We start from the raw sequence: 24,301 nt of genomic DNA, 5'->3' as shown, positions 1-24,301 counted from the left end.
AAAACATTTGAACCTTTCTGTTCTAATTTAGGCAAACTGATGACATTGCATTTTGATGCACTATGTACCCTAATAATATTTCACGAGTTGATTTGCCCTGTCTTTTTTTTTTTTTACTGTAGGCAGCACTTGTCACTGTCTCTTTTTACCCAGCTGTCCAATCACAGTGGAGGAGGGGCAGGACAAATACTACACCAACCAATTATCCAACATGTACAACAACTGAACAACAGTGGAGAAGTTAAAATAGCTGGTTACTTCATTTTTATATTCAGTAATGTTCTTTAAAATGAGATGCTAATAACACATTACTGCCATGGATATTCTTTATCATAGAAAACAAAGTATCTAAAGCCGGGTGCACGCTGTGCGATTTAAAAGACCCCTTAACGATTTGTGGTGTAACCCAGGTCAAAATTGACGTTCTCAAAGACCCGCCCTTTATAGTTACTGTTGCTATGTCCGACAAGCCAGTCTGTTCTCATGCCCCACCATTTTTTCACACAGTGAAAAATACATCACAGAGCAGAGAGTACACTGACAACACGCTGACAGACAGGACAGACCAGGTTACTTTTGATATGAAACAAAGTCTCACCTTTCAAATTTTCTCATTTTTAAAAGAAATTTTAACAATAAATACCGTTTTGTGGCTTTTTAATGTGTCTGACAGATCGCTGTAGAGCCTCAGTTAAAGCTGCTTGTGAACCGATCATCTCTTCCTTGTTAATTTATAGCATCGAATAAACATGAATGAACATAAGAAGGAATGTTGTTTTAACCGCGGAAAGACGTCAGTACACACAGTTTTTTTTCAAGTTCAAATCCTCCAAGAATTACCTACTAACTCTCCTGACTGTTTTGTCGGACAAAAATGGCGGATTCGGCGGATGGCGTATTATGATTTGTCAGATCGCCTGTCAATCAAACTCCCTGCGAAGGATCAATTGGGAGATGCATGAAAATGAGTTGCACAAGGACAGCTCAGAGATAATAGGAACACTGTACAATTGGAACACTGGAACTGTGGGACCTTATGAATACCATCAGTATTCAGATCATTGTCTCATCACCATCTGCCGGTACCAGGTGGATTGCATTGGCAATGCCATCTTTGCTGCAGAAATTGACCCTTCGCAGGGAGTTTGATTGACAGTGTTGTGGCTGCATGTATTGTAGTTCTGAAGACTTCACAAATGCTAAATAAGCAGAGTAATATAATTTATGAAAATGATTTGTTATGCATTGAGTAACAAAAGTGCTCAAATAGTATTTTTCACCTAGTTGATTTAATATAGCCTAATGATATAGCCTATTGAGTTTAAAAGTCATACAAATTGTCTATGATGTTTATGGCACTGTTTGTATAAACAGGTCAGAGTTTTTTGAGATTCTGGAATAAGCTGTGATCCTGAGATGGTGAGCCTCCCAGCTGAAAAGTCCTAAAAGAGACAAGACATCCTGCGATTCGATGAGTGATCAGTGCCTTATCTGATGTCACAAGTGGAATTCATCCTTAGTGGTATTTCTCAGCAATTACCTCAACACTGAGAATCGTACAGAACTGATTTTACACTTACAGACATTTTTGCACTACACCATACCAAGAGACTTTAACATTTGTTGCGTTCATCGTTGGATTCAAAGGACTATTTGTTTTGCACACAAACACACAATTGTTCCATGGACTGAGAACGTCTCCAGTTACTATTGTAACATCAGTTCCCTGAGAGGCGGGAATGAGACATTACGTCAGCGTGACGTTTATGGGAACTCCTCTCTTCTCCACTTTTGCTGAAATCTTATGGGCTAACGCCAGCTGGGGACAGCTGGCCAATTGACGCAAAGCATGCAAATACTGACAGGTTCGCGGGCAGTATAAAATGCATGGGTGTGACAATTACGTCAGAATCACGACTGAAAGCTATAGCTGATCAAACTGCGAGCACGGCGGCTAAAGTAATGTCTCGTTCCCGCCTCTCAGGGAACCAAGGTTACGATAGTAACCAGAGACGTTCCCTTTTCAAGGCACTAACTTCAACATTATGTCAGCGTGACAAAATTTGCATATCCCAACGCAATGAAAGTGAAGACTGCACTGATCAGGGCTGACACAAAAACAATAAGCACTCAAGTATGAGAGTTAAAAAGTGTCGACGGCGTTTGCGGTGACAGCTGCATCAACCTTAATAGCCATAAACACAGAGTTAACACAGAGTTAGCAACATAATGGTAACTACTGCATAGCTGATTATAACAGTTTTTATAATACATGAGTAAAAACTCAACTCACTGAAAGCACTTGTGGCGCTACAGACAGTGTAAAACCTGGCGAATGTGTTCTGAGAAGACCAGTCAGCAGCAAGACATCCTGGATAGACATACCTCTAGACCAGGCCCACAAGGAGGCGGTCGCCCTTGTTGAATGAGCCCTGATGTTAAGGGGACAATCTTTCCCCTGGCATTCGTAAGCCAATGCAATAGCGTCCACAATCCAGTGAGATATTCTCTGTTTTGAAACAGCACGTCCCTTAGTACATCCACCAATGCACACGAACAGCTGGTCCGACTGACGAAAAGCAGCCGAGCGATTCACATACATCCGCAAAGCCCTGACAGGGCAAACAGCGCTCTGAGCGTTAGGCCATGTGTCCACCCAAGCGTTTTTAGCCAGCTGAAAACGCAAGGTGCTCTGCCGAAAACGCCTAGCTATGGGCGCTTGAGAGCATTTTAGCAGCGCATCATTTTTTTCAGTTGAGACACTTTGCTTGTTATGATATGGAATATCCGTGAAAGTGTTACTAGTATCTCATTTAACACATATTTTGTTTCTGTGTTGATTCTATATTAAAATGTTGATACAATGTAACGTATTTTCTCTGGCTCTTGTTTTAAATTATTTTGTTCCGTTATTATGCTTGTTGTTGTCATCTGTTGACGTTGTACAAGCAGAACGTGGCGGTTGGTCGGTGTGGTATTAGTTCCGCCCCTCCTCCACTGTGATTGGACGGTTGGGTAAAAAGTGACAGTGATGAGTGCTGCGTTTTACCCAAAGTTGAACATTCTTCAACTCTCAGTGACCTGTAAAAAATGCTGAGCCCTCAGCGCTTCAGCGTGAAAAAAACGCTCAGCGCTTTGTTACGCTCATGGCGTTTAAAAATTGTGGCGCTACCATTGAAAACAATTGTAAAAATACGCCGCGTGAAAAAACGCTTCGGTGGACACACGGCCTTAGCGCCACGCAAGGCTTACGACTCGGCAGACAAGGCGGGCAGGGAAACAACCTGTGCTCTGGTTTCGGCCAGAGAGTGACGCTGCAGTCGCCAGGTCTGAAACAGATGCAATCGTCGTTCACCGAGAACGTGTGTAGGTCTCCAATGCGCTTCGCCGAGGCGAGAGCAAGAAGTAAGGCCGTCTTCAGGGAAAGCTCCTTAACCCTCTGGGGTCTGAGGTGTTTTTGGGGTCCTTGAGATGTTCTGACATGCCCTGACATTTGTGCTTTTTTCAGTTGCTTATAAACATATTAATGGCAAAGGTGTAATTACACTCTATTTAGCCTAGAGTTTTTTCTTCAAAATGATCTGAAAATCATCCTGCCTAATCATTCACATAAAACAATACATTGATTTAAATTTTGCAAGACACTTTCTGTTTGGAAAGGCAATATGCGAGTGGGCGTCAACGATCCAACACCATCATGCATATTGAGTAGTTCACACCTGAGGAGACAATGGGGCCCGCATACTTAATGAGCCATTCATTCAGGTGTGTCACTGAGCCACAGGAAAGAATGCAAGAGCAATATATATATATATATGGTTCACAGTTGGAAGCATCTCAATTTTTTTTATTTTTCCACAAATTGTGCTTGCAAATTGTATAATATCCAATGAAAACATGTCTAGTAATTGTGCAGTTAATTCTCATACTGTATTTTCAGTTTTGTAATATGTATCCTCTCCCCAAATTTGTCAATAATAAAACACAATAAAAATTATTTAAAGAAAAAGCTTATATTACCTTTTAAAATTTGTTTACATCTACCTTGTAAATGTATATTTTTTATTAAAAAGGTTACAATTACAACAACAATTCAAGTGTAATCTTTCTTTGTAAAAACTAAAGTATACATTTTATCATACATATTTCAAAGTTAAGGATTCATTACTTTGAATATAGCCTAGGCTACATTGGAACAAACACTATAACATATTATTTGATGACTTTATTTTTGACAAAACATACTATATTTAACATATGAGCAAAAATTGGCAAACAAAAGCTTATTTGAGGTGGCAGATATTTTACAGTAAAAATGTATAATCTATCCAAAACTAGTCAACGAAATGTTGTCTTTCATACGTCTGTAACATAGGTCTTTCATTATTATTATAAGGAATATAAATGTTAATTTGCAGTTTAATACGTTGCTTATACAAATACATTTTATTTCAACATATTTCAGTCGATTTTTACTCATCTCAGTATAGCAATACAGTTTGCTAAAAGCGGATCATTCATTCACACAGAAACGCGATTCAAATTTAAACTGTCTTTTTGCGAGTTGTGGTAAACAGCGCGTATCTCTGCCGTTCATTCATTCACACACAGAAATTCACGCAATTCACTTGAGAATGAAAAAAACTTACTACAGTATTCCATTCGTTGCTCCTCGAAATACCAGCACTTCTGAGGTACATTTTCCATTATTATTATTATTACAATAGTATTATTCCTCACAGCGCTGCGAGACGGTGTAAACAAGTACAATGATCTGAATAAACTTGATGTATTTTCTCGAGCTGATATGGGAGCGTTCACAGTTTGCATGGATTGCCTCATTCATTTGCATTTGAATAGCGCGCACTCTCCGTGGGCGGGGTCACATTAAAACATAATGAGCTGAGATGAGAACGACTGACATCTCTCTCTTTTCATACAGATTACATAAACAGAGAATATTTGTTTTTTTATACAAAAAGACTTCATTTAAAAGAAGACAATTCAAGCTTCATGCCTGTGTGTCTGTATGCCTGTTTGACTGAGTATTCGCTGAGTTATGGTTCATTTTCGGACGCGTTTCAGAATTGACTTCACTGACAGAGAGAAAGCAGAACTCGCATCATGTTTATTTTTCTTTATTTGGCAAAAAGCACAACACTTTGCTTTTATTGTGAGTATACACAAAAATAATACACACTTAACAGGATCGATTGATGTATGAAACTTGTTTGTAAAATCAAAGTCAACAGAGTATTTTGAGTCTCGTTTCACGCCGGCGTGATTGTCGACCCCAGGGGGTTAACCGCAATCGAAGCTAGGGGCTTGAATGGTGGTAGAGATAGAGCCCTCAAAACTAGAGCTAGATCCCACAGTGGCAAGGAGGGCGGCCGTGAAGGACACAATCCCCTCGCCCCCCAGGGAAATACCAGAGCGTGCTTACGGATCGATTGCCTGTCAACCCAGGAACAAAGAGCAGCAATAGCGGCCACATACACCTTCAGCGTGGATGGCAAACTCCCGCTATCCATTCTGTGCAGTAGAAAGCGCGAAACATCCGACATCCCCGGGTCAATATCGATGTCCTGGCACCATTTTGCAAAAACTCCCCATTTCAGAGCGTAGAGGCGCCTGGTAGAAGGCACGCGCGCCTCCGCAAGTGTGCTCAGCACTCGTGACTGCAGAGTGTCCCATTCATTTAAGGTCCCCACAGTGGCCACACATGAAGGTTCCACAGCTCGGGGCTGGGGTGCCATATCGTGCCGTTCGCCTGAGACAGCAGGTCCTTCCTGAGGGGGATTTTCCATGGAGGAGCCACCATTAACTCTCTCAGGTCCATGAACCAGGGCTGATTCGGCCAGTTCGGGGCCACGAGGATCACTGATGCTCTCTCCTCCCTGATTTTGCACAACACCATAGGCTGGCCAATCTTCGCTGGAGGGAACGGGTAAAGCCTGGTTTCCGGCCAACGCGATGTCAGAGCATCTCCCGTCAGCGGGGAGTGAGGTAGGGAGAAGAACGTCTGACAGTGTGTGTTCTCGCTTGTGGCAAACAGATCCACTTCTGCCCTCCCAAATCGATCCCAAATCATTTGGACTGACCCAGGGTGCAGCCTCCACTCTCCACTTAAGGAATCCCGTTCCTCGAAACTGGGAGACTGGGATGTTATGGTCTCTCCGCTCTTTTGGAGAGAGTGTCAGTCTGCCCACAACAGGACACTCGCTGCCTGTTTGAACAGAGCTCTGGAGCGTACGCCACACTGGCGATTTATGTACGAAACCACAGACGTGTTGTCGGTTCGAATCAGTACATGTTGCTGCTCCAATTTTGACAGAAAGGCTTCCAGGGCTAAGGACACTGCCTTTAATTCCAAACGGTTTATGTGCCACTCTCTCTGTGACTCGGACCACAGGCCTGAGGCAGGCATGCCCAAGCACACTGCTCCCCAGCCTGAGGTTGACGCGTCCGTCGAGACCACGGTGCGTTGCGTCACTATACCCAAAGGAACTCCTAGGTTCTATCCGGGTTGCTCGACGGTCTCAGAGTGCAGACGCAACTATGAGTGACCGTAATGCGCTTGTGGCCTGAAGACCACGCCCTCGGCGGAACTCGAGTTTTCAGCCAAAACTGCAGCGGATATGCAGTAGGCCAAGATAGCACACTGAAGAAGCCACCGCCATCAGTCCCAGAAGCCTGGGATTGTCTCTATGCGCTCTTGAGAGACATGGGCTTGCATCGCCATCGAGTCCAAACATACTCTCAGATATTGTTATAGTCCAACTCGGTATAAACATGCTCCTCTGCACATTCACATGCAGTCCCAGCGTATCCAGATGGTGAAACAGTGTTTCCACGTGACTGATTAGCACATCTCTTGAGTGGGCTAAAATTAGCTTATCGTCCAGATAATTCAGGATGCAAAGCTCAGGAAGCGCCGGTGGTGCATCGCTATTTGAATATGAAAGTACGCGTCCTTTAAATCCACTGGCGGCTCGCGGCAGGCTTTGTGTAATGTTGGCACTTTCGCGCCCTTGAGAGGCCATTATAGTTATGGGCTGTGACTCTGCGCTGCTCTGGGGCAGGGTGAGTGACACAGTGTTGGGTGCAAGAGGGAGAAAAAGCTCTTTTTGTGAAGGGATACATGTTTTTATTGTGGAACTCACACAAACAGAAACAGTATTTACACACACACACACGCTTGGGGGTGGGGCCTCCAGCGCGCTCTCTCTTCCTCTTGACCGCTCCGTTAGGAAGATGGCTTGGTAGCCGAGGATGGCACGCTGACTCTTTCGTGGCGCGGGCTTCCCCTCTGACCCTGACGTTTCTTCCCAGACCCCGGCCACTGCTGGTTTTGCCCGGAACGAGCACCTGGTTCGGGGCGGGGCACCACGGCGGGCTGTCCAGCCGGTCCTTGAGAGTGGCGAGGTGCCGAGGAAGAGCGGGATCTCGACGGTGGTTGGAGTGAGCAACGGGGCATAATGTGGCTCATTGCTTTGGCGCGCTTTTGCGTCTCGGAAAAGCTCACGCCCGCGAAGCTGACAGCATCGAAATCCTTGCCTTCGGGCGGGTGAGGGTCCACCAGCGGCTCGCTAGTGGCAGTGGGCCTCATCCCCACTGTAGCTCAAGCCATTTCACTTCTGGCTCTGAGGGCGAGCACTGGAAGCTCGGTGCAGTGGGCACAGGTGGCATCCGTAAGTGCCGCCTCGGCGTGGGCGAGCCCCAGGCAGGCAGGTGAAGGTCGGGCGGGTCGATGGGGCCCACACAAATCTGGCATGTAATGTTAGCAGCCATCGGATGCAGAGAAGAAAAAGGTGATTAGTCCTCTATGTTCAACTTCCACGATGACTTAGCATGAAGAAAGAGTTTCTGACATAATTGTTGCGCCCATGCATTTTATATTGCCCACGAACCTGTCAGTATTTGCATGCTTCGCGTCAATTTGCCAGCTGTCCCAGCTGGCGATAGCCCATAAGATTTCAGCAAAAGTGGAGAAGGGAGGATAGGGTTAGGTTTAGGGTTAGGGTTGACGTAATGTTGAAGTTACCGCCTCGAAAGGGAACTGTTTATCTACAGTGAATTACTGTAAGTCTTTGTATTATTTTCTGTTAAATTATTATTTTTCTTGAAGTAATGTTATTTTCCTGGAAAGTAAAAGGAAACCATCTTGGTAAAAGTCATTTTCCTGGTCTGTCTGTTTTTTGTGTTAATGTGATTTACCTCATTTTTGCCCTCTGTAGCGAACCTAGAGTTCTGGTCCATAGCGTGTATCCTGACGTACAGATGATACACACAGAAAAGGAGTTGCTATGGTGCACTACATAGCGCTACCTGTTACAGTTGCTTGTCAGACTGTACAAACATAATCATTGCTGTATGCCATGTCACACTGCAAGATATCAGTTGTCATTAATGTCAGACTGTACAACAATCAAGATGCGTTAAAAACGGACGCATCGCAAGAAAAGTTGTCTGGAGTTTCACATCATCAATCAATGACACGTTCGGTGACAGTGAGCTGCATTACACGCAGGAATGAAATGATGGCTGCAAGGAAATCTCTAACGTTAATTTTGGTCATGGCTTGAAAACCGAAGACAATTTGATGGTCGCCGTAGAAACAGTCACACTGCAGGACTGTGAATCAAATCTTCTGACACTGCCAGAATTTCGTGGGAGGTAAAATTTTATCGCAACGGTCATTAATTGGCTGTCGGTGAACATGTCAAACTAACGATTAAAGACTTAAGATTTTAGCTTAGGATCAGAGGAAACTTTTAGGATTTGCAAAATTAGTCTCAGACGGCCAAATCATGTCCGAAATCGCAGTGTCCACCTGGCTTAAGCTGGAAAAACGCTGCGCTTGCAAAGTGCTTTAAAGTACCAGCTGTACGTTTTCAGAAGAGCACCACGCATTTTTTAGCTGGCTAAAAATGCTTTGGTGGACACACAATAATTGCCTATTTATTTATATACTGGCCTATATTATGGCCTATATACTTGTAATAAGAGTCCACTGGAGGCAAGTGTAAAGGAGAACCCAAGTGCAGTTTATTTTAACAAAAACAAAACATGAAACAAAAACATGGCGTGGCATGAAAACAAAAGCATGAACATGAACTTTGCACAACAGCAGACTACAGGAAACAATACTTGACAAAGACACATGGCAAACATGAGGGCTTAAATACACAGACTAATGACAAAACAAGGGACACCTGTGAACAATGATCAGACAATTAACCAATGACAAGACATGGCAGGATCACATGACAAACAGGGAATCACATGACAGACATGGAAACAAGACATGACACAGAAACATGACAAGAACAAACCCAAAACGTGACAGAATCCCCCCCCCTAAGGGTGGCTCCCGACACCCAAACAAAAGAAAAAAAGGCTGGTGGAGCGGTGGCGGTCTTGGGGGAAGGATGGTGGGCCAGGCCCGTGCAGGGGGACAGGACATGGGACGTGGCATGGCGTGGACGGGCCTGGGTCGTGGCATGGCGTGGGCGGACCTGGGCTGTGGCAAGGCGTGGGCGGACCTGGGCCGTGGCAAGGCGTGGGCGGACCTGGGCCGTGGCATAGCGTGGGCGGATCCGGTGTGGTGAATAATCGGGTCCGGCTGAAGAAATGGGTCCGGGCGTAGGACCCAAGCAATCCGATTGGCTCAAAGCCGGTTTTATGGGTAATCGCTTTAGTGCCTGGTTACAAATCATACAAAATCACTTTATTATAGAAGACGTTTGTACTACATTATAACGAATCATTAATGTATTTAATGTATTTTAAATTATACGGTTCATATACTAGTATTTAACCGAAGCTATAGATTGTGAAATTAAACATTTCTCGTTGGTAGTGTTTTTTAGTTAGCTTAGATAATAGCATAGCATACAGCTAACGTTATCCGATGATCGTGCGTGCTATGAGCTTTTCCTGAGCTTATACTGCACTGATACTGCCTTACCATATTAACAGCCATTCGTAATGCAATTATAATTATGTAATTATTTTTTTTACACTTTTATTTATTAAAATATTCTTAAAATAATGCTTATTTGTGTATATTACTATTTTTCGTATTAACAGTTTAGACATTTAAATAAATTACAGAATGCTAGCTATGTTTTGTGGGTATAAATATTAAATATAACATATTAAATCTAGCCTTGACTAAAGAACAGTATAATAAAATTATGGAATCACAATTTTTAATGTAATTAATCAAACCCCTTAATTCATATAATAATCTTTTATTTGAAAGAAATAACATTTTTAAAGTATGTTTTGTGACAAAGTTATTTGTTATTAAGCAATGGGGCATAAAATGCTTTTTTATTGCAAGCATGTCATTTGTGTACTAATGCATATGATTTATGTCATAATTAATTCTTAATACAGAACATCATACAACACAATAACATTTAATGTAATAAAATTAGAGAACCAAAACTTATATAAAAATGTAATTAAATTACACAATACAATACATAATGAATTCTGAAACTGAATTATGAGATGTAATATATTACATTTTTATTAACACAAAACTACAAGCAAAATGCACATCGTTTTAGGACATTTATAGAGTTTTTTTAAAATACACAACAATACAAAGCAGCTTTAAACAAACATACTCTAGTATGTCTTTACTTTCCTAAACACTTTTGTGATAGTCCTCTGGCTATACATTGTGACTATAGATTGGCTATAGATTTAAAAACAATTAATGTTGAGTTAGCTGTGTTAAAATATTTAATGAACTGTAAGGTTAAAGTTTTTTGAGAGCTAATGAGACAAATAGATGCAGTGTATTTTGCTGTATGAAAAGTCAAATCTTTAGTTTGAAGTAAATTCATGTTGTATGTGCAGTTAATTCTTTGTGGAACCATCCTAAGGCCTAGATGATGGAGTCAGTCAATTTCCCCTTTAGATGGTGCGGTCGTGACCTGGTAGGTGAGGAGGCTGGACTAGGTGTCATGGACTGACTTGAGGGAGCTCTGCAAAAACACACAAACAACACGTCACATGCAACTGTACACTTGCAGTCTTTAGTGCTGTGGAACATCACTCACTGTTTTTGCTTTGATATGCAAACTCAAAGGTGCAACGCAGCAGCAGACGCAGTTAGCTCGTTGAACCTGGGTGTCATGGATGGACTGACTTGAGGGAACTCTGCAAAAACACACAAACAACACGTCACATGCAACAGTACACTTGCAGTCTTTAGTGCTGTGGAACATCACTCACTGTTTTTGCTTTGATATGCAAACTCAAAGGTGCAATGCAGCAGCAGAAGCAGTTAGCTCGTTGAACCTGGGTGTCATGGATGGACTGACTTTAGGGAACTCTGCAAAAACACACAAACAACACGTCACATGCAACTGTACACTTGCAGTCTTTAGTGCTGTGGAACATCACTCACTGTTTTTGCTTTGATATGCAAACTCAAAGGTGCAACGCAGCAGCAGACGCAGTTAGCCCGTTGAACCTGGGATGTTGTGACATTAAAAGGCCATTTTAATGACACACTCCACAAGATAAGATATATCAGCCCAAAAGTGACTGAAACCCTCCGTTCGTCTCAGTATTATAAGGCTGATCTGTACAACAAAAGATAAAAAAAGTAATTACTTAATGTTAGTTTAATGAGTTAGTTAACCAAAACATAAAAATCAGCCATCAGTTTCTCCCAACATATTATCAAATGATACCAGGGTGAGAAAATGTGTTTTTTTGGTGATATAAAAAATTTGAGTACTTATTTGTACCAACACGATCCCATAAAATGCTTACCTCAGGAATCAATTCACACATTAAAAGGTCAAAATGTTCAAGTTTTTTGTCCTTCTTTTGCTCAAACACAATGTTGTCAATGTGTCCTAAAAGTTCCTCAGCATGTGCTGACAAGGCTGGATGAAAGCTCTTAATATTTCGTATAGCAAACAATATCTAGCCATTTTAAATTTTGTAAAGTCTTATATGTACCTGAATTTCAGCATCACTGACAAGAGAACAAATTCCTTTTTTTTCCACCTCCTCGACTGTCCTAAATTTAAAAAATCATCGATTTACTTGATTTATTAAACTTTTAAGTTGATTTATATGAATGAGGACACTCATTTTACACATACCTTTTATATGTCATATGCTGAACAGCATATGCTGCCAGTGATTCTCAGATGTCAAAGATCTTCTCCCTGTATCACCTCGTTTTTCATAGAGGCCCATTTGTCCCTCACCTCCATTTCTGCCATCTAATGCAATAAACACAGTTGTTAAACTAATGTAGATAAAAATAAAATAAATAAATAAAAGCATTTTTTAACTTACTGTACAAACCAAAACCCCACAGTTGTCAAATTTGGCCGTACTCGTAGCCCAGCCTCCCTCATAGTCACACCATTGACTAACACATGGGCAACTAGAGTGGCTTGAATTTCATCTGAGACTGCTTGTCTTCTTGCCCTTGCCCTTGCCCTTCCTCCTCCTCATTCTTATCCCTCTTCCTTCATGTCTTTCTGGATCCATTGTTCCAAAACGCAAAAAAAAATGATCTGGGCCCTTTTATATATCTATTGAAGGATCTGATTGATGTGTGTTAAACTCCTAGTGTTTCCACCTGGGTAATTGTGTGCTAACTGAGCTGAAGCTGTGCTGACTTGAGTGAACAATATTGAATGCTAGTGCTTTCTAAATGACAACATGGTCTAAGCATGGTCTAATTGGCGTTATGGTTTTGAAATTTTAGTTCAAAAGCCTGGTTATAGTGATTAAGCAATCGAGAAAAACTGTAAACAAAAAAGATGGAAAGGTTAAAGGGGCTTGGTTGTGTTTTTGTTTTGTAAATCATATTCTTTAATGCAAACACTATTTATTGCATTCTTCTTTTTCATTACTTTAAGGGCTTTTATATAAGACCTAAACTCATTAAGAAGTTTACTCATTTACAACTCTTCTCATTTATAACTCATTTATAAGTAAAGTAATATATTACAAGTAACATGCATTACATAATACAAGACACATACATTATAATCACATTACATTATAATAATACCAAATACATTTAATTACAGTAAAAAAAAATTATGACATTTACATATAATGACCCAACTGTGATAGGACTCATTAGATATTGCTTGATGCTGCAATATTTGTTTTACCTACAAGAGTCTCCTAGGACAGAAGGAATGGGTGGATATTCCGGAGCAACTTGGCATTTCTGACTGACCATTTGCCATCTTGGTTTGGAGGGGAAAAAAAAATTGAAACACAACGGCTTGCCACTTGGTTTAAATTTATATAGGATGATGCACCAGGGTGGGTCCACTGAAGAGGATGATGTGCAACTATGCCATCAAAACCCGTGCAAATTTAAGATTTTTTTTTATAGCTGTCCACTGTAGTGACCACTATGCATGAAAGGGTTAATTGTTATAGAAAAGAATATGTATCTTTTCTCTATATTTTATTTTCAATGATTTAACAAATGAATGCCATACATTCATTTGTCTGTATTTTGAGTTTCTTTTATGATGTTAGTACAGCTGCAGGGTGTGTGTGACTTCAGAGGTGAGAGAATTCCTGTTCTGTGGAGGGGTCAAGGGGGGGTCCCTTCTGTTCCTTGTGCTGTGGTGGGTGACAAGAGATAACACTATAAAAATGCTGGCCAACCTCTGCTCTGAGGCTCACTCTGCCTGCAGCTGAACTGTGGGTAGACTGGGAATATTTCTTGCAAGAAATCAATATCTTTTAAGGACAATTTGAATCCTGATGTCTCTTATGCCTGATGCTGTTTTGTTAGTTATTGTTTTGCCTTAACATTAATCCATATAAAACAGCGCTTAATCTTGCAAAGTACGTTTTGGTGTTACTGCTATCATTACGTTAGTAATTCATTAAGTTAACTATAAAGTGTCGCTATGTTGTGAGAAGGTATTCCTTTGCAGAGATCCTAACCCTAACTAAGCATTTAACAAACAGAAAAAAGTTGTGACATCTCATTGCTAGATGTTCTCCAGTCCTAAAAGTAAAACAAAAACACAAACAATCTGCATTTAAAAGATCTTTTAGAAAGTCATGGTCTCTTTTGGGCCTTTGTCAGTGATGCTTGATTTCTTTCAAGACAACATAGGCTACTCTGAATTACTTCCCATCCCATACATGAAAAAAAAATACATGCTGTGTTGGTGATATCATAATTATATATATATATATATATATATATATATATATATATATATATATATATATATATATATATATATATATATATATATAAAGTATTCTTACATAGGCTATATAAAATAAAATGACACAACCCTGTCTCTTTTTGTTAAATTTTAGTTTTATTGATCAATAATAGCAACTATGAAAGTATAAGTAGCCATAGTTATAAAACTAAACTTTGCCCTCAGCTAAAACGATTTGCAAGGGAACAAATTAATGATATCAAAGATCGTCCGTTAGACATAGCCTACACAAGACGAATTATATATATCTCATGTTTAACCACTCCACTAGACTAAGCGGCAAAACGTCAGCAGCTTCTTAAGAAAAATTCTTAGAAATGTGGGAACATAGGGCCGTGGGAACATAGGGCTGACCTCAACGCAGCATGAGGGTGAGGGCGAGAGAGAGAAAGAATGCCTGCGTGTGCGAGTGCGAGTGAGCGAGCGAGCGAGCGAGGTCTGCGGTCTTGGCCACTAGTTGATTTACTTGTTTTTGTGTAGGTAATACGTTGTCAAATATGTTTAAACTTAAATAAACTACCTATACAAGTTACAGTGCACATTTAATTACCGAAGCTGTGATTCTGGAGGACAGTTTTCGTAAAGGTCCATTTTACTCATAAATTACTCTTTGCTCATATATTTACGAAAGTTTCATGAATGAGCCCCATATGTATTTATTTTAGCCCGTATGTATTTCACATAAGACAAACAAGGACTTCAGCAAAAGTTAGCAAAGGATTGATAATTTTTATAATTTTTTTACTTCACAACATAGTCTTTGAATCTTGCAGGTAATTTGACAGGCTTGCGACCTAACAATCTAGAGTCCAGAACAGCATGTGGAGACATAGCAGTAGGACGCCACTTTTGAGGTTACGGTGTCTATGTCTTCAGGCTGTGTGACGGTCAAGCTGTCCAGGGAGTTTTGAGTTATCGCAGGGGAATGAAGGCATTCAGGAACACCATGCTATGTGACATTTTGTTCCATTAGAGCTCTCTGATCTTTCATAGGGTACAATTTCACATACTTAGTGAAATAGTCTTAGAGAACGAGGACATATTTATGGCCTGATGGTGTCACAGGAAGTTCAGTAATGTCAGCTACCATCTTTTCAAAAGGATGACTGGTATGAATAGTCTGTAGGAGAGCTACTCGATGTGTTACTGGCATAGATCTGGACTGGCAGGAAACACACTTTCACCAACTTAGCAAGCGCAACTTCAGCAGAACGATTCACAGTGGTAGGTTGTAAGCTCAAACATGGTTGGGTGGGTAATGGACATAGGCCAGTAAGAGCTGTGTGTGTAAACCTCACTTCCCTGAACTCAAGAGGCACTCTAGCAACTGATGTTAGAGGGTAAACCTCAGGATTTGAACAGTCAATAGCAAATACTTTAACAAAAATAAATAAATAAATAAATAAATAAATACTTACAGGCTCTGATTCAGAAGCGCCAGATTGCCCTTGCAAAGGTTGAATTGCCCCTTTTTTGTTTTTAGAAACAGCCTTTGTGCACAGCCAGCCTTGTACCTACTCTCCCAGGTTCAGGAAACTGTTCTAAGAAAAAGGCGCTGCACACGCACACAAACATTTGGGTTGTGCTTTTATGGAACAGTGTCGTAAACAAATCTTAATTCCTAATTGTGTCCACTTTCAGAAGGCCAAATAAAGTGCTCTTGCTTTCGCATATAAAAACACAGCGTTTCCATGACATGGCGGCGACAACTCTACTAACTGATCCACGCCTTCTTTCTTTGCATATGCATTTGGACAACATTATGCAAATATTTCCACATACTGACATAGGTTTGTGGGGGAGAATTCGATCGAGGTGTTTTAGCGAGGTCTGGATCTGCCTTCTCTTTTAGATAGAATAAATCTTTCTGTGGGAGACTTTGAGCCTTGTAACTTTGTAACAGATCCCTGGTTGTCAGTGTAGTGAGGCCAATAGTGGCATCTTTCCTGACATCTGGTTGTAGTATTAATCACATTTTCCAAACTGGCATAGGATAATGTACCAAAATGCCTGACTTCCACCGCAATCTATGACTTATATTCTTCATCTCTGCTATCACCCTCACTGCTTCTATACTCCTTGACCTTCAACTTCTTCCTTTCTTACTCCAACCTTAATTTCTGATGCACTGTCATCACTATCATCAATACTTTCTGAAAAAAAGGTACAGCTTTTTCTCTCTGTCTTCTATGAAACTTACTAACATCAACATAAAACACAGTCAAAAAGGCTATTATACTACCTGCCAGAACTGAACAATAGTGGCAGAAAATATGTATCCCTTAAAACAGAAAAAAGGTTCTTTATATGCCATTGCCTACATTTTAAATGGATGTCTGCCAATAGGCCTAATGCCGAGTTCAGACTGCACGATTTTAGCCCCGATTTTGGCTCGCCGACAGGTTTTGAGAAATCGCCGACAAATCGATGCTCGTTCACGCGAGTGACAATCACGCAGTGTGAAAGAGCAAAGACGTGATCTGAGAGAATCGCTGATGAGTCGCCGACGCCCGTGAGATATTTGGCATGCTAAATATCTGGACCTGTCGGCGATTCAAAATCCTGCTGTGTGAAAAGTGTTCTGACTGAAAACTACATCGGTGATGACCGACAGCCAATGAGAGAGCAAGATACAGAGCAGCGGGGAGTTCGGGGAGGAGTTATAGACCAGAATATCAGTATTTTAATAGATATATTTACAATTATATCAAACAGAAACAAAGCACAAACATTTGCTTGACCAGCAGCAACAGCAGCACATTGCAAAATTATTTATTTACCCCCAACTCTCTTTGCAGAACACACAGTCCTTGCTCCCCTTGTCTTCCCAGCCATTTCTTCATGCATAATGTTTTTCTTTTTCTCCTTTTCGCTGCAAATCAGTGCACAGACAATTTGGATCGCAAGCTTCTTGCAGGCTATCATTTTTAATAACAATTTCAGTCTACGCACGCAGGATTTTGCGCTATTTCCTTATCACTTCTCGCGTGTGTTTGGTTGTGAAACGTAGTTTGCGGACCAGACAGAAGTTATCGGCGATTCTTCCTCCTGAAAGTCATGCAGTGTGAAACCTCCTGTCGCCGATGCATCGTGCAGTGTGAACACACCAGCAACTGAATGTTACCCCAGATAGTCACGCAGTGTGAAAAGAACAGTGACCCGACTACTTTGAAAATCGTGCAGCCTGAACTGGGCTTAAAACATCACATATATGATTATTGTGACAGAGACTGGGACTCCAGGTTAATAAGATTCTGACTGAGTAGCAAGATATGAATTTAATTGTGATTCTGTGAGAATTCACAGATTCAGTATCTCTTTTTTAATCTTCCCCTTAACATTTAAAGGAATCAACATGCAGTGGCGTGCACAGACCTCCTCAGGGGCAAGGGCGGAAGGACCAAAAAAGAAAAAAAAAGAAGAGCTCCTTGTTTTTTTGTGTTTTTTTATCCTTTATTTCCTTGGCATTCTATGAAAAGATGTTGATACAATTAGAATGTATAACACATCAAGCAAAAATAGGGAAATTATGATAATAAAACTAAATATTAGTTACTTTACCAAACAAAACAGTGAGAATTAAGAAGGTAATTATGAGGAATTCATGTTTAGTTGTGTTGATGTTGTAAATTGCATGTATGTATTATATGCATTAAAGTGTAAACTATCATGAAACCAGTAACACTTTACCTATGGAAGCCCGTTTCCACCACGTTGAGTAAAAAAAAAAAATTCTTTAAGTCATAATAATGAGAAACTTTCTCATAATAATGACTTAACATCTCACAATAATGAGAAACTTTCTCATAATAATGAGAAACTTTCTCATAATAATGACTTAACATCTCATAATAATGAGAAACTTTCTCATAATAATGAGAAACTTTCTCATAATAATGACTTAACATCTCAAAATAATGAGAAACTTTCTCGTAATAATGACTTAACATCTCGTAATAATGAGAAACTTTCTCGAAATAATGACTTAACATCTCGTAATAATGAGAAACTTTCTCTTAATAATGAATTAACATCTCGTAATAATGAGACACTTTCTCGTAATAATGACTTAACATCTCGTAATAATGAGAAACTTTCTCGAAATGACTTAACATCTCGTAATAATGAGAAACTTTCTCGTAATAATGACTTAACATCTCGTAATAATGAGAAACTTTCTCGAAATAATGACTTAACATCTCGTAATAATGAGAAACTTTCTCGAAATAATGACTTAACATCTCGTAATAATGAGAAACTTTCTCGAAATAATGACTTAACATCTCATAATAATGAGAAACTTTCTCGTAATAATGACTTATTTTCTCGCACTTCTACGCATGCGCAAAGCAGGGGAGCAGAAGGGCGTGCCACGCTATAGCGACATCCCCTGGTCAAAGCCGTGTAAATGCATCACAGCAAATGGCACGCTCTGCAGTGAATAACATTAATGATTGATAAATGATCAGTATATGAGACGGGCTTCCATACTAGATAGTCTTTTATTCATTTGTAATATTCATTTGTATTTTTGTGTATGAACAAGTAGCAACACAGAAGGGTGATCCATGGATTTCAAATAGATGGAGGAATGATAAGACAGCACACCTTTCCAAATCTGTTTAAGAACGCTTCATCTGGAGATCTGTGTAAGGGTCCGTTCATACAGAACGCGCTTTTTCATTGCTTTTCTAGGCATACGCGCACTAGACGGACGTTGTGCTCGCTCTTCTGCAGCGTCTCGCGCATGACACGGCGTTCTAAAAATGCGGCGCTCATTGAAAAGAAGTTCATCTTTTAAAAACACGTCTCGACCTTGCGTTTTCCCCCATTCAACTGCCCACTTATGTTTAAATGTCCCCAAAGTCATAACATCTTAAAGGTGATTTCTGTCTTCCAGATGAACCTGCACATCAAATATCCTAGAAGCATCTGCAAAATACGTGTTATATTAACACACATATGTGTTACACTTAAACTTGACGAATAAATGTAATATTCCAACTTTAATCTGATTTAAACAAGCAGGCGTCCTTCGTTACCATGGTAACCGTCCTGCTTCTGCATTCCACTTTCACACCTTATCGTGCGCATGGAAAAGTATGGAAGATATAGGCCTACTGATGATGTTATTTAATGATACTACAGATTGCACTTAGTAGATCAAACTGACTTTAATGAAAACAACTGTTTTGCAGAGCGTGCCATGTTTGCTGTGATGCATTTACACGGCTTTGACCAGCGGATGTCGCTAGTGTGGCACGCCCTTCTGCTCCGCTGCTTTGCGCATGCGTAGAAGTGCGAGAAAATAAGTCATTATTACGAGAAAGTTTCTCATTATTATGAGATGTTAAGTCATTATTTCGAGAAAGTTTCTCATTATTATGAGATGTTAAGTCATTATTTCGAGAAAGTTTCTCATTATTTCGAGATGTTAAGTCATTATTTCGAGAAAGTTTCTCATTATTACGAGATGCTAAGTCATTATTACGAGAAAGTTTGTCATTATTACGAGATGTTAAGTCATTATTTCGAGAAAGTTTCTCATTATTACGAGATGTTAAGTCATTATTTCGAGAAAGTTTCTCATTATTACGAGATGTTAAGCCATTATTTCGAGAAAGTTTCTCATTATTACGAGATGTTTAGTCATTATTTCGAGAAAGTTTCTCATTATTACGAGATGTTAAGTCATTATTTCGAGAAAGTTTCTCATTATTACGAGATGTTAAGTCATTATTATGAGAAAGTTTCTCATTATTACGAGATGTTAAGTCATTATTTCGAGAAAGTTTCTCATTATTACGAGATGTTAAGTCATTATTATGAGAAAGTTTCTCATTATTACGAGATGTTAAGTCATTATTATGAGAAAGTTTTTCATTATTACGAGATGTTTAAGTCATAATTACGAGAAAGTTTCTCATTATTATGAGATGTTAAGTCATTATTATGAGAAAGTTTCTCATTATTACGAGATGTTAAGTCATTATTACGAGAAAGTTTCTCATTATTACGAGATGTTAAGTCATTATTACGAGAAAGTTTCTCATTATTATGAGAAAGTTTCTCATTATTATGAGATGTTAAGTCATTATTATGAGAAAGTTTCTCATTATTATGACTTAAAGAATCTTTTTTTTTTTACTCAACGTGGCGGAAACGGGCTTCCATACTTTACAATAAGGTTTCATTAGTTAAATTTGTTAACATGAACTAATAATGAACTGCACTTCTACAGCATTTATTAATCTTAGTTAATATAAATTTCAGCATTTACTAAAACATTAAAATCAAAAGTTGTATTTGTTAACTTTAGTTAATGCACTGATTGTGACATAACATGAACATACAATTTACAGGTGTATTATTTTTAACAAATACAACAAATGTGTTTCTCATGGTTAGTTCATGTTAATACATGCATAATAAACAAATTAACCTAATTGTAAAGTGTTACTATGAAATCAAAGATATAAATTCCTTACAATTTAGAGTTGGACATGGACTTAAGATTATATTTCACTAGATGTATTTCCCCAAGCTAATAACACTTGCTATGGCCTTGGATAAAAATGAATAACATTGTTAAACTCAGAATGCGGCTGAAATCGAGTTATACTTTTATTTTAGCGTAACTCGCATGCTACCGCAACTTTAACAGTAGAATGGTTGGATAAATGTAACTTTTCCCTATTAGCTTAATGTTACCTGCTGCTCCAGTAGTTTGAAGACTCCCGGCGAATTGCTGCGTACATTGTGCTGCAAAGGAAACTCCGCCTACTATTTCACCTCTGTCAAATGCTTCTGCCAAAAAAAATATTTATATAATATTTTTTTGTATTATTATTGTTAGTGGCAATAGTGTATAATTGTATTGTTATCTATTATAATATTAATAATTATTATTATTTACAATTATCAGAGAGGGGCACAATACATTTATCTTACCCAGCCAGCAGTTTGTGGTGTTTCGGTTGGCACAATTTGCAACACATTTGCCAGGAGTCATTCTTGATGCTTACTATCTCAAACATTTCTCTCAGATAAGGCCAAGGATGATTGGGAATGTCTTGCTGCTTGTCTGCCGAATCTCTGGGATCTCCATTTTCTTAATTTTCATTGTCGCCGTCCATACTACTACACTCTTATAAGGAATGTGTAGAAAAATTACACAAATTATGTGTAACACTCTAATTTACACATTTTGTGTCAATATTAACTAAAACTGTGTATAAAAAAATAATCTATTTTACACATATCCATGTGTAGTTTAAAGTTTACACAACTTGGGTATTTACTCAAAGCATTTAACACAATATGAGTAGACTGATGTGCTTACACACTTTAATGTGTTATTTTTTATAACGCGACCGTTATTTAAATTAGCTAGTCGAACTGAACCAACCAATAAGGTGACTTTTGAGTGAACATAATCCAGTTCCAGTCAGTTCAGTAACGTTAGTAGATATAAGTCTGTTAACGACAGCAACTATTTTGTTTTTACTATATTGTTGAAAATAAAACATGTATACCTTATCACTTCGTTATCGACTACTCCTCGCGTCAAAACTGTTCGTGAAAACCACCTCTTTACCAGGGAGGAGATGATTCGCGCCTAATCACGCCGGTGATGCTCAAGGTTCTTGAGGTAAGCTCGCTGTACTTGAATTATAATTTTTTTACTCATGTTCATTTACAAAAACAATATTTCCTGCTACTGTTATTTTAATACTGATTTAAAAGCTAGGTTACGACGAGATTTTGCGGGCAAAGAACTCGACTATTGTCAATACGTTAAAGTTAGCTGAAGCACGGCTAAACCAAGCAGCTTTATGTTGATCAATGCTGCGAATTTGCGTGGAAACCCCGATTCAAAATCGGCATAATTTTTTTCCACTTTCACACGAAATTCCAGATAATGAAGAGACCTTTATTAATAAATGGATTTTACACGCAAAATTTCGCCAAGCAATGGTAAACGTGACCGCACCTAGATTGTAACTTAGTGCTAACTTTACTCGATTTACAATACACAAAATGTTATCTGTAAGGGTGTTTTAAAAATCGTCTACTCTTTATTAATTTGATTAACGTTACGTATAAAATGTAGTCGTAGTAACTTAGTGGATTTGAAAGTTTGCTGAAATGATTAGCAATATGTCTAAGTGCTCTTGAGCCAGTGATGTGCAGGCTAGGTAACTGTTAGCATACAATAACTTACATGTGCTAACTTTATATCAAATAAGTGACCTTTGCATTATGTCTAATATTTATTACACAGCAAATGAACCAATCAGAAGATGGACCATTTTCCACCGACCACCGTGTTCAGTCTCACCAGATTTAATTTATTCAGGTAAGCATTGCAGTAAAACTCACTAAATCATTAATTCATATCAAATCAAGCATTCTAAACAACTTAAGTTTTTATTTTTGCATTCTTTTGATCTATTATTAGGCCAAGGAGTCCGACCTGACCAGGAAGGTGCCTAATAAGCATAGCCTATCAGCGCACAGGTAGGTTAACTACTGAGGGAAAGAAAAAGATCATCACATGGGGATTTCTTGCATCATGTATCTTACTGTGTATTTGTCTCAAACAGCTGTCCCTTCACTGCAAACAAGCTGAAATTGGCTAGCCTAAATCCCTGATTGCAGTTAAGCCTACGAATCTCAGCATTTTTGGAGAGAATTAAGGAAATGTAAGTATTAAAATTTAATCTGGCATAATTTAGTTTACAGTTCAACTGAAATGTTTGAATGTGCTGACAAAAGAGTGTTACTTACAAATATATATATTCTGAATTATAGTATGATGGAGATTAAAAACAATTTGATGCTTGTGTAATTTTCTCCTCTCTCTCTCTCTCTCCCTATTATATTTTTATATAGTGTTGGAACTGCGATCTTCTCTGAAGAAGAACTGAGCACATTTGTGTTGGTGGACACGTTTGCATCCAGGAAACGGGACTGATGCATATGTCACACTTTTCTGGAAACACTTCAGGAGTTTCAAAGTCGCGATCTGATTGGTTGAATTCTACAGGATGTTCGGGAGATGTGAGTGTCGTGTTCTTTATCGGTTCGCCTGGAAACAAATGCCGTGACACCAAAACCCCTCGTGGAAGAAGAATGCTATTGTGCTTACAACTGTGACAATGAGCGCTTACCAGGATCAACTAAACGCTGGATTTTCAAAAGTATTTGAAGTTCGCGGCTCCATTGTTGCCGTAAAATTGCTTAACGTTCTTGAATGAATAATTTATTAGATGCAGCCAGTCTGTTATTGTAGGGACATCAAGAAAAGCTTGGTCAAGAAAAGCTGCAATAGAGTCTAGGGATAGGTCTGGCTAAACAAGACTAAGTTCTGAACAGGATAAGTTAATTTAGGTTTAGGTGCATTTATGTATTTTTCCCAAAGGTGAACAAAATGCTTATTCCCAAAGATTGGCTTATTAAAGACTGATTTTATGATCACTTTTACTTCAATGCTGTGAAAAAGATGGAGGAGTACATTGATAATAATAATGAGAACTGTTTCTTGAGCATCAAATCATCGTATAAGAATGATTTCTGAAGGATCATGTGACACTGAAAACTTGGAGTAATGACGCTGAAAATTCAGTTTTGATCACATGAATAAAATAATATTTTTTAAATATATTCAAATAGAAAACAGCTGTTTTACATTGTAATAATATTTCACAATATTAACTGTTTTTACTGTACTTTTGTATCAAATAAAATATTTGGTGAGCATAAGAGATTTCTTTCAAAAACATTAAAATGCTTAATATTTTCTAAACTTGGCCACCAATGTACATCAAGCCAAAAATGTTTTGGAAATAAGTGAAATTATTTTGAAGGTGGGGAAGTGTGTTATGTTACCTAATGAGATTGAGAAAATAACTGTTTTATCCTATGTTGGACATTTCCTTTTTGACTGCTTTAAATTGTATTGTTCTATTCTGGATTGAATTTAATTGTTGATATGTCAGTCATTATAATAAATAAGATAATCAACCACAGACTTTATTTTG

General features: G+C 38.9%; 1 protein-coding gene and 1 long non-coding RNA gene across 2 annotated transcripts in view; both read left to right on the top strand.

The window, feature by feature from the left end:
• LOC311082184 (laminin subunit beta-1-like) overlaps positions 1 to 24,301 on the top strand; it is a gene marked incomplete at its 5' end in the record, with an annotated part of 162,848 nt that overhangs the window by 83,708 nt on the left and 54,839 nt on the right. The gene's annotated exons all lie outside the window — the stretch shown is intronic.
• LOC311081229 lies at positions 22,475 to 23,740 on the top strand. The gene is made up of 4 exons (XR_014605836.1): positions 22,475 to 22,617; positions 22,720 to 22,778; positions 22,865 to 22,963; positions 23,154 to 23,740. It is a non-coding gene; the product is annotated as an uncharacterized lncRNA (long non-coding RNA).

Source organism: Abramis brama (genome assembly GCF_963993115.1).
Source record: "Abramis brama genome assembly, chromosome: 4".
In the NCBI taxonomy this organism is placed as follows: Eukaryota; Metazoa; Chordata; class Actinopteri; order Cypriniformes; family Leuciscidae; genus Abramis; species Abramis brama.
This window is presented reverse-complemented; position numbering and strand designations above follow the sequence as displayed.